Here is an 18,053-nt window from a genome sequence, read left to right as displayed (position 1 = left end):
ACTGGCTTGTCCTAGGAGGCAGATTGCTCACAAAATGACAAGCAAAAAGGAGAAAACTGCAGCAGACGCTTATTATTAAAATCACTCTCACGTGTGTTTACATAATTTGGGGGATAGTTTGAAACCTTATTAAGAAGATACTTTAAAAATATTCAAAATAACAGGAAAAATATAATGCAATGCTGTAAATCCTCACTCAGCTTCAACACTTATAAGCCTGTGATGATGTTCATTCTTCTGTATTCCTACCCAGCAACCCCTCCGATGGACTACGTGGAAGCAACTTCAAGTCCATTCACTTGCAGTAATATGTGATTCAATATGGATATCGAAAAAGATAAGACATTCATGGCAAAATTCTCTCCAATGCCATAATCAGTAAACAAGAATTATAATTCATTTGCTATATGAACTATCTAAACAGGATTTGTATTTTGAGAAAAACTGTTTACTTTTCATTTTTAGAATTCTAGAATTGTATAATCTCTTGTGAGATGTGCCAAAAGCACTAAAGTCATTTTCAGGACGGATATCAGAACTTGTGTGAAAAAAAAGTGGGCTAGCCGAATAGCTCAGCAGATTAAAGTGCTTACAAGCAAGTTCAGAGGCCGGGGGTTCAATCCCAAGGCCTGCAGTGCCAGCCCAGACCCCTGAAGCTTGCTGAGAAGAGAATTGAGATTGGGTATGGCCGTGTGCCTGTAATTCCAGCTCTTGGGAGGCTGTAAACAAGCAGATCACTATGAGTCCAATCTAGTAGTGGGACTCTGAACACCCTGTACACCCTGTCCTAAATACAAAACAAAAACAAAAACAAAACACAAAAAGCAAAACAACAACAACAAAAAAAGAACTTGTGTTGCCTGCCTCTCTGTGTCACTATATACAAAGATACTGAAAAGGGCTGTGAAAAAAAGTGGGAATCAAAAGAAGGAAGTTGCTTTTTTGGTACAAAATAAATGTAAGTCAGGCATAAGTTTATTACAAAAGTGGAGTGAAAATGGATTACAAGGAAACAAAAGCGTCAAAGTGGTTACAAGAAAAAGCAAGCATTCTTGGGTATTGATTTCTCCTTTCTGTGAAGCACATGAGTTTTCTATCAAAGGCCAGTGGGGTGTGGTGGCAATGGCCATTTCAGGAAGCAGAGGAGGTCTGGAAGAGCCTTTGGCTGTAAGTGGCGATGTACTTTAAAATGACTCTTATTAATTATATTCAATGTGAATTTCTCTCAGGATGCTTATTAGTATAAGGAAAAACAACAGCAACTTAGGTTATAAAGCTGAGGATTGGAATCCAGCACAAAGTGATACTCATTTTAAGGAAGTTTAGAAAGACTCTTGGGAAGGGTCTCCTAGCACAGCCAGGCACCGGGCCATGACGCAAATATAATATTCTTGATCTAAAATTTCAAATAGATTAATAGATGAGGAGAGTGAAAGTGCACTGAACTGTTCATCTCATACAATTCATATTCATCTTTGATATTTTGATAAATGTAAGTTAAGGAGAGCTTTGGAAAACTTAGAGGCAGCTACTACAGTTATTACCATGTCGTTAATCATTAGCAAATGAAAAGGGAGGCCTCCTGCTGAATTGATCAAAGGAAAATTAGTTAATTTTAGCAAAACAACCAACAAGAACAACAAAAATTCATATGTGAAATGATATGAAAAGGAAATAAATGAAAAATGAATGAACAGAGGAAAAATTAGAACTACATTGATTTTTATAGCAAAAGCAAATTAATTAAATCCCTGCAATTAGGAGGCAAAGTGTTTCATATCAAAGTATAGCAATTGAAGGCTAATTACAAGAGATGATTTATAAGAAAGACACAGAAAGGTTAAACGGGAAACAATGAGGAAGGCCTTATTAACTTTTTTGTGTAATTCATATGACAGAAGAAATTACAACATTAATAGTAGGAAGTCAATCCTACAGATCAATAGAAAGATTTCATTAGCTTCATTTCTAAAAGTTTTCTTTCAATATGAAATGACATAATTTATATTGACTGTATGACTACTAAAAAAATTGAAAAAAATAAATTTAAACAAGTATGTTGAGGCTAGGGAGATAGCTCAGTAGAATAAGCACTTGCCTGGCAAGTATAAGGTCCTGAGTTCAATACCTGGTACGGCAAAAAAAATAAAAAAATAAAAAAATAAAATAAAATAAAATAAAATAAAATAAAATAAAATAAAATAAAATAAAATAAAACAATGACTAAAAAGAGTTTACTTTCTATAAAAAAGAATTTTGTTGAAATGGAAATGGAATGCTACATTATAAGAATCAGAGTAAGAACTCAAAAGAAGAAATACAAATAGAAAGATATAATACAAGTAAAAGGAAAGCAGGATCTCAAGGACTAACTAATCAAGAGAGGGAAAGGAGAAGAGCTAGGAAAAAGTTTTATGTAGAAGATGAGAAAGGCAATGATCCTGAGAATCTTCAGAAGATTTTTGAATCTAGCAGTTAATTGGAAAGATTCTCACCCTGACTAACTATATATACTGATACCTCTGAACTAAGCTACTGCACTGCAGATGGTAATTTGCAATAGTAGCTTCATGCTTGGAGTGCCTGTTATTCTGGTCTTCTTGTCATGACATGCTTGTTGCTGTTATGATGTCTCTCAGGTAGGTGGATGTTCAAGAAGAAGGGGGTGGTGAATGAAAGCAAGAGACAGGAAAAGAATATTGTGGGACTGTCCTGCTTCAAGGTTGTATATGGTGAGATTTTTGGACTTATGTGCAAACATGAGAAGTATATAATTCTTTATCCTATTTTTAAAATATAATCTAATTTTTAAATTTTTTTTATCATATTATTTAGGGACTTAAGGTTCAACATATCAATACTTGATGAAAAATACTTGTTCCATAGTATGTCTAAGATGTTTGATATGCAGACATACAGTGAGGGTAAGCTTAATAGCCTAAGTTGTTTGATAATAACAATAAGTTTGTCTTCTGGATGGTTAATAACCTAAGTTTGCAGACCAAAATTAGAGAAAAAGGAGGGCTGCAAGGAAAGCCAACATTTTGACCCTAACCTTCTAAGGTCAATGAAGACTCAGGACATATGAGAACTTGTACTGTAACGTCATGTAACTCAGTAGTGTCCCAAATTTTCTGATCAAGGAGATTATGGGGCCAAAGAGGAAAGTGATCGATGATGTAGAGTGTGCCTAAGGAGAGTCACATGGAGAGAAAACATTTTCTCAGGCTTTCACAGAAAGCACATTGGCCAAGCAATGGCTGTGACTCATCCACATGGCTGACACTGACAAAAGTTCTACAACCTGAGGTACAGGATCTCAGGATAAATCCTGAGGGGATTTCACTGACCTTATCAGACCCAAAAGCTACAACTTTTGTTGCATAGGTTCTGCTTTACCTTGGTCTTAACCATCCAGTAGAAAAGTATGAATATGAAATATAGGAAGTAAAGCCATGCTGTTATGTTGAGCTGTGGGGGACTCAGGTCAACAATTTCTGACATTGCCAGTTAAGCAGAAGACCCAATGCTATTATGGGCTACTGCACTCTTTTGGAATATTTTGCTGAGTTTACACACCTATAATATTCAAATAACGGAACTTAACAAAAAAAGGGTATACAGATGAATGTTCATTTTGTATCTGTGTATTCAAAGTGGTTAGGATAGATATATAGTTACATTCTGTTAATGAATAGAATGATTTGTTCTAGTGGTGTTTGTAAATAGGATCCCAAGTCCACATCTTGTACAGCAATTAACCACTAAGAAGAATGTATGCAGTGTGTTAGTTATTGAAATTGTCCTAGTGATTTGATTTGAAACTGTCTCATTGCTATTTGTTTATCAATAAAATTATGGAAAAAATAATAAAAGATAAGAGTAAAAAAAAGAATAAAAAAAGAATCAGAGAATTTGTTTTAACACTCTCAGTTATTGAAGATGAAGTAATCAAAACATAAATTAAGTTCTATGAATTTCATGTAGTGTACTTTATCTGATTGATCCGTTAGACTGCCACTATAAATGCAATGGCAAGGTGAAACACTGAAACATCACCCAGGATTTGGAGCAGATTTATCTCATGTCAGTAGACACTAACCTTAAAAAAAATTCAGAGCCTGAAGGCCCAGAGAGGGAGGTTGTTCATGGGGAGGTTGCAAAGGGGAAGTACAGAGGCAGAGCACTTCGCCACCTTTGATGGGTTCTTACAGTGAGCATCATAGTGACCAGCCATGCATCATGGTGAGCAGGATTTCTAAGAGACAGAAGCAACCAGAATGGGAACAGGAACTATTGCCTGTGTTCTCAATTCAAGAGTTAAAAAAAGCAGCAGCAGTAGCTTTCTTGGCAAGAGGCTGGAGGAAGGGGTACAGTATTCATAGAGATAAAAGTGAAGTCAGTGACTTAGGTAAGTAATGAAAGATAAGTGATGTTGAAATATATTAAATAACTTAAGTCCCAGAGTACTGAAAACTCCACTAACAAGCTGCCTTTTGAAAGGTGGAATTGGTAACCATAAACACACCACCTAATAAATATCAAAAGAGGCACATTACCAGATATTGTCATTTTTAGGTACATAAGAATAGTATTGAAAATTTATTTCAATACATGTCTAAACATAACAAATAGAAAAAATATAAATTTGTGAAGTGTATTCAGAGAAGATTCTTCTTTTTATGTATTTAGTATAGGGTTTCACTGCACAGATCGAACTCATAGTGATCCTCCTGTTTTTCAGCCTCTCAAGTGCTGGGATTACAGGCGCATGCCACCACAGCCAGTCTCAACTGCTGTCTCAGCCTGCCCTGGGGTGGGACCAGCACTGCATGCGGTACTAGGAATGGAACCTCAGCCCCTGTGCTTTGCCTAAGCAGGGGCTTTAGTCCACTGAGTTAGGTGGCTGGCCTTCAAAGAAGATTCTGAAAACTGTATTGAAATGTAACTATGAGAGAAAAATGAAAAATGATTATACCAAAGTGCCCTTTCCTCCTTGTTCCAAAATTATTCTATGTTCAAAAAATTTTATTAGAGTTCTTTCATATAGTACTATGGTTATTTTCATAGTTTTAAGTTGAAAATATGAAATGTTTGTAAATTAATACTATTTTTTATTTGTTTATTTTTTTTACGGAACCAAGGATTGAACTCAGACCATTGCATTTGCCAGGAAAATGCGCTTTTTCTACTGAGCCATCTCCCCTGACCCTTGCAAATTAATTTTAAGTAGATAGGATTTAGTATCCAAAATTGACAAGGTAACAGAAAACTATTTGATTTGTATATCAGTTTTAATTATAAATTTATAATATACAATGTGAATATACAATTCAACATTTTGAACTATATGTAATATAAAAGTAGAAAAAAATTAATCAATTTATTGAATTTTTAAAATCAGTTGAACAATAATCTGCTCATAAGAAATGAATCCAGGTTGGGGAGATAGCTCAGTGGTCTAAGAGCCTACCTGACAAGTACAAGGACCTCAGGTCCATCCCTGGTACCCCATGCTGTGCAGACCCAGCACCCGGGCATGCTGTGCCAGCCCCAAAACTGGGCATGATAACATATACCTATTAATTCTAGCTGTGGGGAGACTGAGACAGGAGGATCACCGTGAGTCTGAGCTGTGTACTGGGACCCTTTACCACACAAATAAATTAATGAATAACTTTTAAAAAATGAACCCAAGCTTAAAAAGGCACCAGAGAATTAAAGAAAGAGTGAATGTAAACAAAACATAAGAGAAATCAGTCAAACTTAAGTTAAAAGCATTGGGCCAGTGAGATAGTGCAGTGGACTAAATTCTTGCTTGGGCAAGTGCAAGTTCCAGGGTTTGATCCCAGGTACCGAATGCCTCGATGTCCCTGCCTCTGGAAACACTAAACCAGCAACCGAGTCAAAGTATGCGGGTGCATGCCTGTAATCCAGCACTGAGGAGGCTGAAAACAAAAGAATCACTGTGAGTCTGAGTCGCATAGTGAGACCCTATACCAAATGAATAAATAAATAAATTAATTAATTAAAAGTATTAAAATTAGACAAAGTAGAATTAATTATTGAAACCCAGTCATCAAAAAAATAATGGGGAAGTCAGGTTCTGCTGATCAAAATACAGCAAACATAAGAGAGCTTCAGATCTTCATGGACTAAATACTGTAGCTTTATGACATGCAATTAGGAGACAATGACAGCTATAGTATCTGTAAAATTTTTGAGGAAGCAAATCTGAACACATCTGAAATTTTCATTTTTTCCTGATACACTTATTATACTGCTCAGAAAAGATGTCTTTTCAAAAACAATCCTGCACAAGGGGACAAAAAGAATTCCATGCAGATGTAGTTCAGACCAATGGCTGACAGCCTGGGCTCAGGGATCACACTGCCTGGGACAAAAGCTTCAGTCTGCTACTGGAGCTGGGCCATTTCTCTGAGCCTCACGGTTTTCATCTACAAAATGGGATGAAAAGGTAGAAAGGAAGGCTTCTGCATTGTTGATGAGAATATACTCTAGTACAACCACTGTGGAAACCAGTATGAAGATTTCTCAGAAAAAACTAAGAGTAGAAATTTCATTTGGCCCAGCTCTTCCACTTCTGAGTACCTTTCCCAAAGAGCTAAAGACATCACATGACAGGGACACATGCATACCAATATTCATCTATCCATAATAACTAATTCATAACAGCACAATCCGTAATAGCACACTTACAGCAACGAAATCTTGGAATTAGCCTATATGTCCACCAGCAGATAACTAGATAAAGAAAATGTTGTAACTATACATAATGGAATATTACTTGGCTATAAGAAAGGATAAATCTGAGATATCCCAGACAAATGGACACACTCTGACATATAACATTAAGTGAAATAAGACAGATAAACAAGGTTAAACACCATATGCTTTTCATCCTTTCAATAATCCAAAATACAAATAAAGAGCAAAATAAAAGAACATACAAAAGATATAGGTCTTATGCAAATGGAAGGGGCCAAGGGGTTGAAGGCAGGACGAGGTAGGAACAGAAGGGATGTGCAAGATGCAGGGACTGGGATTTGACATCCGGCTCCACATACTGTGCTGGCCCCAGCCCCGGGGTGCACTGAGATGGCAATTGAGACTGGACGTGGTGGTGCCCACCTGTAATCCCAGCACTTGGGAGGCTGAAGACAGGAGGATCACTACGAGTCTGATCTGTGTAGTGAGACCCTATAGATAATGTGCTATATACATTTAAAAAAAGAAGGGGTGTGCAAAAAACTTGAAGGTGTTGTGTAAAATACATCTGGTTTACTAATTAGCAGATGCGTGATGTCTTATCTAAATTTTATCATAGTGTTAATTTTAATAGGAAATATGAGGAAAGCAAAACTATCCAATATGATCAAAGTAATTAGCATATTTATGGGAGCACTAATATGAAGCTAGTAAAAATATAAGAGCTAGGAAAACAACACAGACAAATTTAAAAAGCAAATGGCATGATATTAAATAAAAAACAGAGGCATAAATGATGTTATATTTTTAGTATTACATACAGTAGGTTTTCTATGCATATGAAATGCCAAGTTCAAGCAAACATTAATTGTAGAACATTGCACACAGATATTTTGTTGCCTGTTATTTACTTCTTTTCTGAATTTATCTTTTTGAACTGAAATAAGGGTATTTTTTAAAAATGTGATGTTCATTTCGGCTGCTTCACAATCTTTCCCAGTGCTGAAGAAGGGCAATTTGTTAAATCTTTCGTTATTCCATTGCTTTTGCTTGGTGAGATGGTCAAAGTGACTGGAAGAGAATTCCGGTTGGTACCGAGAGCTGGCGAAATCACCACTCACTTCTCCTTGGGTAGTTGGACGGGCATGGAGTCGCAGCTGCAGTCAGCTTGGCATGCGGGTGCAGATTCTGGCCCATGCACTCATGCTGGCCCAATTTGTTTTCTTTTATGTTCTTATAATTGAATCACTCAATCTTATAACTTCAGTGATTAACTTTTAAGCTAATTGTTTTTAAAAAATTGGGCCACTCTTATGCCCATACACATTTGCTTCTGCAGTGTCAGGCAAACGTTTTGGACTAGCCTTGCTAGAAGTCAATGGCCTGGAGACAATTGTTAAGTGTGGGTGTTTCTGACACAGGGGTTCCATTTCTGACACCCCCATTCAGTGGCATCGTGGGTAATGTGCATGCTGCCCATCTGTGGTCACTTCTGTGCAAGCAAGACCCTTCCAAGGACAGACAACTCCCTGGTGCCTTTCTTACACACCAGGTTGACAACTCAACCTGAAGAGGTACTGGCCAGAATTAGGCCCAGGGAGGGCTCCATGTCCCTTTTTAATTCACATCATAGAGGACTTTCACTCTCCTTGTGGGCTGTGTAGAGAACTTTTCACACTCAGCAGGCAGAAAAGTTCATTTGAGTGTTTCTTCTTGAGATGAACCCTCATAACAAAAGAAAATGGGCTCATTGGTTTGGAAGGACACTTGACTCCACATGAAATGAGGTTACACAGGTTCCTTGAGGTGGGCTTTGATTTGGGCCCAGCAATTTCAGAGACGTGGCACAGCTCGTCTTTTATCGACCCCAGACTAGTCAGAACACCTTCTAAGTCTTCTTTAAAAACTGGCTGTGAATTTAAACAGCTGCTGCACAGGCAGGCTGCTGCCAGAGTCAATTTGGCTCCCTGGGAAGAAGGTTACCACTGTGTCGTGGAGAGGATTAGAGAAGCATGTCTAATCTAATTGTCTCCCAGTAATAGAGTTACTTTAAGACAGTCTTGTCTAAAGGAATTCATTCCTGGCTTTTTAAATGGTGCCTTCTGCATAATCTAGAAAGAACAGCTGATCCCTGGTACTGAGGCTGCTCTCTGCATCCACATTTATTGCCATTGGTCAGCCTTCTTCACTCTTACAGGACTGTGGGGTTTTGTGGGTGTGCAGCAGGTTTTTTGGATTGGTTAGAACAGCATCTTACCAAATTTCATGGTCATTTCTTGCCCAAGGCTAAAATTTCATAACTTACTATATTTCTGATACAAAATTATGTCCAGTCACCTATAAATTTTCCTGTTAGAGATTGTCAAAGACCTTGTATTGTATTTTCCAATATTAAAATGATAATATTTTATAAGTTTAGAAAAAATGATAATTACATTCACTGGGAGTTAGTACATATGCATATGGAGACTTGATCACTTTCATTTCTACCCTTGTCCTCCCCTCTATCTCCTTTCTTAGAAAAATAAAATGTCAACATTCCATGCCCCAAATTTGAACATGAATCTTCTATTATTAATTTCCTATGGAAACCACATGTCACTTTTCAGGTAAAGATACAAATGTTAAAACCTGAAATCCAAAAGAAGGTAGAAAGAAAATCTTAAGTTTTTACCATCTCCTTGGTGGAGGTTGTCAGTGTTAGCCAATAAGCAGTTGGGATGTTTGACCTGTGAACCAAGGCTAAATCTATCCAACTTTCTTGGTAGATTTGAACACAGCAACCTGCACAGAAAAGCGGCAAAACTCTACAGATACACACTTGAAGGCTAGCATTGTAAAACTTGTTACCTTCTCTCAAAGGCCAAAAATTACAATGGTAGGCTTTCCAATCACAGATTTGATTTAAATTTTATTCCTTATTTTTTAAATTTACTTTTCAGTCTAACACTTCTTAATTCTTACTGCTCTAGACAGTGTCATGTTCTTTGCTCCCAAGGCTGCATGCAGTCTGCCCTTGATCCGTGCCCCAATGCCTTGCAACCTTGAGAGGGAGTGTATTGGTGTATTAATTGTATTAAGCTTCCAAAGCTGCTCTAACTCCTCCAAACTTGGTGTTTAAACAGCAGACCTTACTGGCTCAGTTCTGGAATCAGGAAGTCCTGAGTTAAGGTGTTGGTGATGTTGGATCCTTCTGAGAGCTGGGAGGGAAGGGACATTCCATTTCTCTCTGAAATGACCTTCGCACATTCCTAGGACAGTCTCCCCATGGGCCTATCAGTCTTCAAATTTCTCTTTTAGAAAGGACATTTAGAGGAAGGATCACCACCATGACATTTTTACAGACCTGATTATCACCATGAGGACTCCATCTCCAAATCAGGTCATAATACTTGAGGGCCCAGGAGTCAGACCTACAAAGTTTGGAGAAAGGATACAGTTCAGTGTCAATCAGTGAGTAGCTTATTTTTGAGGTTTCTATCCTGTGCTGTAAAGAATAGGGCCTCCTCAACTACATATATGCTTTCGCTGAGGAGTGGGTTTCCTGATTCAGAATTTGGATTGCTTTTCATGCTTCCAGAATTTAGTGTGCAGTGCACATTGTTCCTAAGACTTCACAGCTGTTCTTTGTCAGCTTCACGTGCAAAGGGGGCCTGTGCTTTTCTACATTTTCTTCAAAAGGTCCAGAAGAAATGGTGACAGCTTAACTCGCTATCATGCTAGGGTAGACTTCTCCCTTGTCTTACACAAATACTGCATGGTAAGATGGCACTACCCCCACCTTCATGTGCTGTCTTGGTTTGGAGGATTTTCCAACTCCCGAGCCTGTGAAGAAGTCATGCAAATCCTATGAGTGGTCCTGTCATAATTCTTTCCTTGGTTACAAGAGCAGAATAGAATTTGAAATAACTGAATTAGCACCAGCTTTGGGGGCCCAGAACTAGAAGACTGAGCTTGATCCTCTAACACTTCACAGATTGTGGAGAAGTTGGTGCACTTGCCTTTTAAAATGACATGTATTTTTTTGCTCACTAACACACAAAAGCTGACTGTAGACAGATACTACTTTCCCAAAGATATAAACCCTGACTTAATCTGTGCCACTTTAAGAAACACTTAAGAAAAACCTTATGTGTCTTTTTGTCAGATTGTAGCGGTCTTTCTGTTGCCAAGGCCCCCTTTCTTAGATTACCTGGGGGAAAGTCATAAAAGCAACAGCAAAACCACATTCATTGGACAGTATTAAAATGTAAACATATTTTGGACTATGACAAGGCAAAATTTTCATGGATTTTTAAGCAAAACGAAGTGTTTTAAGTAAATTTCCCTGCTCACTAGCTGCTTTGAATATTCTCCTAGTTAGTGGTCCCGGGATATCAAACCATGTTCTTTTGGTGCAAATGCAAAGGCCAGTTTATCTTGATTCAACGTTGGGAGACAAACACAGTGTTGGAACAAACAAGGATCCATGAGTGACGGAAACCTGAGGGCAGCATTTATTTTCTGGCTAGATGACATTCTGTAAATACACTGAATTAGTCTCAATTCTTTTATAGATCTAATGTGGCAAGGAGGAGTGAAATAATGTTCAAGAGAGTCATGCGCATCATGACTGGCACCAAACACAGGCTGCTGCTGGGATGATGCCAGTTTTACTTATTTCATTATTCATTCATAAGTTTATCCATATATTTGACCATTACCGTGCTTGTTTAATCTTATTTAATCACAATTGTATATACCTTTACTGAAGTATATGATTATGTACTAGGATAGTTGTAATATAATAAAGTTCATGTACCGTATTATTGAAGGCAGATCTGGTCTACATTTTTCATCGATTTAAAACAAGTTAGATTTGTCTACAGGTCTTACAATGAACTGAGATTTGTAGAGAACTTTCATGGTGAGGTGGTCTTTAAGTCTCAGCACACAGGCAGAAGGTCTTTGGAACTGAAGAAAAGCCATGAGACAGGAGTGGCCAATTCCAGAAGCTCCTGAGGGGCATCGGGCAAGGTTTGCCCACTATGGCCACAGAAGGGAACCAGCTACAAAAGCCCCTAGACCCTGAGCTCTCAAGAGCACTCGTTCAATACTTCTTACAGAAATGTATCAAATGGAATGAATGACTAAAGCCTCTGTGAACTATAAATATCCTGAGCAGGAGGCAGTGGGAGATGGATGTGTGGGTGTCAGCAGGGATAAAATGTGTTTCTGGAAGATGAATTGGCACCTGAGAGCCATTCCTTATATGTTTTACCTGGTGGGTAAAGATCCAGTCAAGGTTACATCAATTTTTCTAAGTTATCCTGTAGTTTCATTTTTCCTTTAGTATCCTGCATTTAAAACATAGATTTAGGGTACTGTATGGCTTATATTACCTTGTAAAAATTTCCTGATCCAATTTCTATATTCTGTACTTGGAGAGTCTAACTGAGTATGGCTCACCCTGAATTGTGTAAACAAACAAACAAACAAACAAACAGATGAAAATCCTTAATAAAACACGTTTCCTGAAAGAATCTAGCGTTCTCTGATCCCTCTTGACATATTTCCAAGTCAATGGTCATTATTCATTTGGGACATGGAGAATTACATGACAAAAGGGAAACAGAGTCAGTAGTAACAATGATATAGATTGAACATCCCATAAAAACTCACTGAAATTTGATCTCCATTGTCAGATCAGAGAGGTGGGACCACCTGGGATCTTTAACAGGTGTTTGGGTCAAGAAGGCTGTGCACTCGTGAATGGATCAATCCACTCATCAATTAATGAATTAAAGAATTCTCTAGGAAGTGACTTGTCTATGTCTCTCTGGCTGGCTTATTCCGTTTGCCGTGTGATGCCTTCTGCCATGTCAGGGCACCAAGAGGAGGCTATCTCCAGATGTAAGTAGACAGAGAGGAAGGGATGGGGACCAGGCACAGACTCAAAGGCTGCTCCTCCATGACTCATCCAGATACTCATAAGTGTGCTCTACAGACCCTCAAGCTGGATCCCAGTTCCATTCTTTTGGACTTTCAGAATCTTGAGCTGACTAAACTCTTCTTTATCAATTACCAATTGATAGTGTTCAGTTATAGCAACAGAAAACAGGTTCAGTCTGAAAATTAGAATTACAGAAAGAAAAACACTGGCTTTATAGAGGTGAAGTCCTTGTGCAAAAGCAAAGAAGATTCATTGCTAGACAATGAGGAATGTGTTTGAAAGATCTCTAGGCATTCTTCTAGCAAGTACAGTGACTGAAGGGTGTTGTCTTCCCTGATTGCTATGAGAAAGATGTATAGAGAAGATTCAGAGAGAGATGACCAGGTACTGGTTGGAGTGGGTAGGGTGTAGAGTCAACCTGACTGGAACTGGGATCCAGCTTGAGGGTCTGTAGAGCACACTTATGAGTATCTGGATGAGTCATGGAGGAGCAGCCTTTGAGTCTGTGCCTGGTCCCCATCCCTTCCTCTCTGTCACTGTTCACCTGCTGTACTTCTTGGCTGTCACAAACTAAGCAAATTTGGCTCATTGTGTGCTTCTGCCATGGTGTTTCTGCCTTGGGAGAGTTAATTCTGAGTGGAATCCTCTTAAAGTGTGAACCAAATTAAACTTCTCTTCCTATAACTTGTAGGGGTCAGATATTGCATCCAACAATGAAAAAACTGAATAATATACTGGTCTTGAGTAATTATTGAGGGCTCCTGAAGTATATAGTTGTAAGCAGATTCTCTGGAAGAGAAGCCTTGTGCTATCATGACCAGTGGTCCTGGACCTGATAGTAGCACTGCTTGAGCAATTGTTATGTTGGTGTGCTTTGGATGTAGCAGCACATTTAGGACTAAAACTGTGCAGTTTCAGGTATTGCAGGTATTCAAGGAGCAGAGCCATAATTTCAACTAGACTTAAAGAACTGCAATATGAACATGCTTGGATATTCCCTTACAGCCCTGTACATACTGTGGAAAAGCTTTCATGGAGCACGTACCTGGGGAAATTATAAAATGTTTGCTGCTCCACACTGCCTGTTGAATTTTTTGAAAGAGTCTAGTGTTTTTTTGACACTCTAAAAGGCAAATTTCCATAATGCTAAGGAATAAGAAGGGATCATAGACCTAAAAATAACTAGTCTCATGAGATTGCTTAGTTCAGTAATATGTGGGTCAGAACACTATATAGAGAATAGTAATTACTCCATATTTCAAATATTAATTGATATATTAAGTATTTGGGCTCAAGCTTGTTCTACGGCAAATTATTTTCATATCAAAACAGGTTATAATTTTGTATCTGTATATTCAAAATAGTTGTGATAGATATACAGCTACTTTCTCTTAATTCAATGAATAGAAAGAGTTGTTCTAATAGTGTTTGTGGACAGGATGTCACGACTGTATCTTGTACTATGAATAACCACTAAGAAGACAACAATATGCGATGCATTAATTATTGAAACTGTCCTACTAATTCATTTTGAAACTGTCTAATTGCTATTTGTTTCTCAATAAAATTATTAATAAACAGATTATCATTTGTGTGGTTTAAGTAAATATTATTTCCTTTTAGCTACCAGTTAGGATTTAATCCATATTTATTAGACAATGCTATTTTGATTATGTTATAGAAACTAAGCTGAGACTATCTTAAGTGAGACAAAAATGACCACAGTCCTCAAAATCAGCTTGTAAGAGTCAAGTATTGTTGCCAGTTTCTCTTCCTGCTACCTGCTCTCCTGTGGTGGTCTTTCGGCTGGCTTTAGCCTGGACAGGCTCTCTACATATGATCCCAAATGTACGTGAGCAAGTCTTTTCCAGTTGATGTTACAAAAGGCCCAGGAAAGAACTTCCTGGCACAACTTGGACTTGGAGCCACCATTCCAATGAAGGGGCTGATGGGATGATCAGTTACAGTGCTCTACCCTGGAGAGGGAGAAGGAGCGACCCCCAGTGATAGAATCTAGGCACATGCACACTGGTGACACACTGGAAACCTACAGCTGGTAATCCTGAGACCTACAAGGTTGACATGACATGACCTCTGTTTTTCATAGTGAAGTTTAGTATTACATATGGGATAGTTGGGTCAGGTTGGTAGCTCTGTGATCTAAGTGCCTGCTTGGCAAGCACAAGGACCTGGATTTGATCCTAGGTACCACACGCCATGTTTGTTCCATACTGTACCAGCCGCAGAAACCTGGCATGGTGGGGCATGCTTGTAATCCTAGTGCAGGGGAAGCTGAGATCGGAGGATCACCCTATACCAAATAAATAAATGATAGTCATTTACCTTAAGGTATTTCAGATATAACACCAATTTGGGCAATGTTTTAGGACACAGCATCTTTCCAAAGAGATTCACTTTATTCATTTCTTAATCAGCCTATAAACAAAGTGCCTTTATCAAACAGTTCCCATAACTATGACTCCTATTCACACACAGCATGAGTTAAATCACAGCATAGTCAATATTATACTAATAGAAATGTCTCTTGACAAGCAATGCCTGGACTCCGCCTGCCAGCACATATTTGTTCAGATGATACTTAATACCAATACTTCAGACCAGCCCAAAAATAAAGTCTACCCTTTCAGTCAGTGTGGAAATGTCTTTCAGATTTTCCTGCTTTTGTTTTCTTTACTCTTCTTACTTTGGGAAATTTCACTATTTATTAGCTTCTCAGGAATAGAAATCTCTGTTTAGCTGTCATGCCTACCACTGGTTGCCCTACAGGGGAATATAAAACTATGGGATGTCTTAGGGACTTTCACAAGTCATTGTTTTATTTCTTGATTTCTTGATGATTTAAGAATCAAACAGGACACACAACAACATTAGCAGAAAGTTCAAAGATTTATTCAAAAGAGGACAAGTAAGATACATTCCATAGGGTACAAGTGGGCCAGTGACAAAAACCTCATCCCACAAGGGAGATTAAGATTGAGAGTTTTAGAACATAGTCTTGGGGGTGGGACTGAGAGATTGGTCTGAAGTATGACTATTGCCTGTGTGTGGTCTTGATTGGCTCCTCCATTGGGCAGTGGGGTATCTGCCCTTTCCCAGAGGTTGGACGATGGAGTAAGGGTAACAGTGGTAGCAGTATGTCAAACCTAAATGGACAAAGGTATGGCAACTGGGGTTGGGATTGGCCAAGGCTTGCAGAAGATGACTGGATACAGGTCCCAGGATTTATGCACAATTTAAGTTTCCTGATTAGCTTCCCCAGGTACTTACACTGGAACTTCCTGGTCTTGGGGTAATGCATAGCTCAAAAAGTATATCTTTTCCTGGAAAGTGGGCTTTAAGGTGGACACTTCTTTTTCTCCCCAGTGGTTTCCTTGGTAACCTTATGCTTCAGAACTAGCCCACACCCGAAGCACACTGCAAAGTGGGCCCTTCTTTCTCCAGCTTTTTCATCTTGCTTTCCTATCAGAAACTACAACTTTTTTGACTCACCCAAACCTCTTTTGTTGTAGAAAGTTTCTTTTTGTTTATTCTATTTTCCAGGTAACTTACACACTTCATGCTCGCCTTGATTATAAGTATTATAACAGGAGGGTTAAGTCTAGAGAAGTGGGCTGGGCTGCTCCAAACTGTCTAAGAAAACTGGACTTCATCCCAGCTATGGAGAACACTTGAAAGGTTTTGAATAAGTAGTGACCTGGGACTTATCCTTTAATAAAAACTCTCAAGCAGTGGAATGAAGGAATGGACAAGAAAGCAGCAAACATTTCCTACTGAATCCAAAATACAAATCATTGTTCTTCACTTAACATGAAACCAATGACCCCATTTGTTATCTAAAGTTATAGGAGGGGCTGGGGAGATAGCTCAGTAGAATAAGCACTTGCTTGGCAAGTGCAGGGTCCTGACTTCAATCCCTAGAACCATAAAAAAAGTTACAGGAGCATGAGAAAGAAATAGAAAATTGTGGTGAATATCTGCATGATAGGTGAATCTTTAGTAAACTGCCAGTTCCTGGAGGATGAAATGGGGGGTGGGGGTGAGTATGTGAACACATGGACAAGATTTCACTTACAAAAAGTGGCTCTCATTATGCTGCCTTAGAATTTGACAACTAGTTATTGGGATTTGTCCTGCTGTGAACTCCCTGGCTTCTCCCATGACCATGGCCCTGAGCTGTGGCAGATCTGCCTCCAGAGGCAACACAAGGGGTGGGACTGAGATCAGTATGAGCTCCCTGGAGATGACACTCGTTGCTGCCCATGTTTTGAAGGCATGCTTGCATTGGTTTTTGTACCTGTGGTAGTTGTGCCTGGTCTGAGAATTTGTAGCTAATGAGATCATTGTGTGATGCTGAAGTGACCTCATGGGAGAAGAGTTAGGAAGTGGAATGTTCCATGTTTCACTGCAGAGACCACCTTGTTGTCCAACTGCAAGTTCCAACCTCCCTATTTTAGAACACACATCTTAAGAAGTTGTCTTTCCTTTTCCGCAAAAAAGTAGATATAGCCTACCTACATACAAATATAGTTTCAAATATCAACAAGTGCCCTAGCTTTGCTTATCATCTAGTTGGAAGTTAGTCACTCTGTACTTTCAAGATCATCCATGCCCTCCTGTAGTCTATGTCACTGCCAAATAATGTTCTACCATAAAGATATGCTACATGTTATTTATCCTTAAGAATATTGGGTTGTTACCACTTACTGGCTGTTATGGAAAATGCTGCTATGGGGATTTGTGCACAGGGTGTTCAGAGGACACAGCTTTCATTTTCCCTGGGTACATGCCTAAGACCAAAGTTGATGAGACACATAGTACCTGTTTAGTTTTGGAGGAGCTGTCAGCTATTTTCCAAAGCACCCGTTTATATTTCTACTTGTAGTAAATGCAGGTTTCTGTTTTTTCCCATTCTTGCCAACAGTTGTCATTGTTTATTTTTATTGTTGTCTTCACAGTGGACATAGAGGAGTATCCCCTTGTGGTTTTGGTTTATGCTTCCCTGATGCCTGTCAGTGTTGAGCATACTTCCAAGTGCACCTGGTTTACTGCTCACGCTTTATAGGAATCTTTGTTCTATTTTCTTCTCCCATTGAAGAGCATATTGGCACCTTATTTAAAGCTCCTATTGTACCCATCTTTTCACTTCCATATTTTAACATATCATTTGTTATCAACTCAAATAGCATCAACACCATTATTAAGTACATTTATGTTTATTGTCTAATTTTCCCTTTTTAGTCTGATATAATTGTGAATATATGATGAGAAAGAATTTTATTACTGATTGTTGATTGTATCCCAAGTACCTACAATAGCATTTGAAAAAAGGCATTCAAAAATATTTGCGAATAAGTAAATATAAATATTTTCA

This window comes from Octodon degus, unplaced genomic scaffold (genome assembly GCF_000260255.1).
Source record: "Octodon degus isolate 3935 unplaced genomic scaffold, OctDeg1.0 scaffold00089, whole genome shotgun sequence".
In the NCBI taxonomy this organism is placed as follows: Eukaryota; Metazoa; Chordata; class Mammalia; order Rodentia; family Octodontidae; genus Octodon; species Octodon degus.
This window is presented reverse-complemented; position numbering follows the sequence as displayed.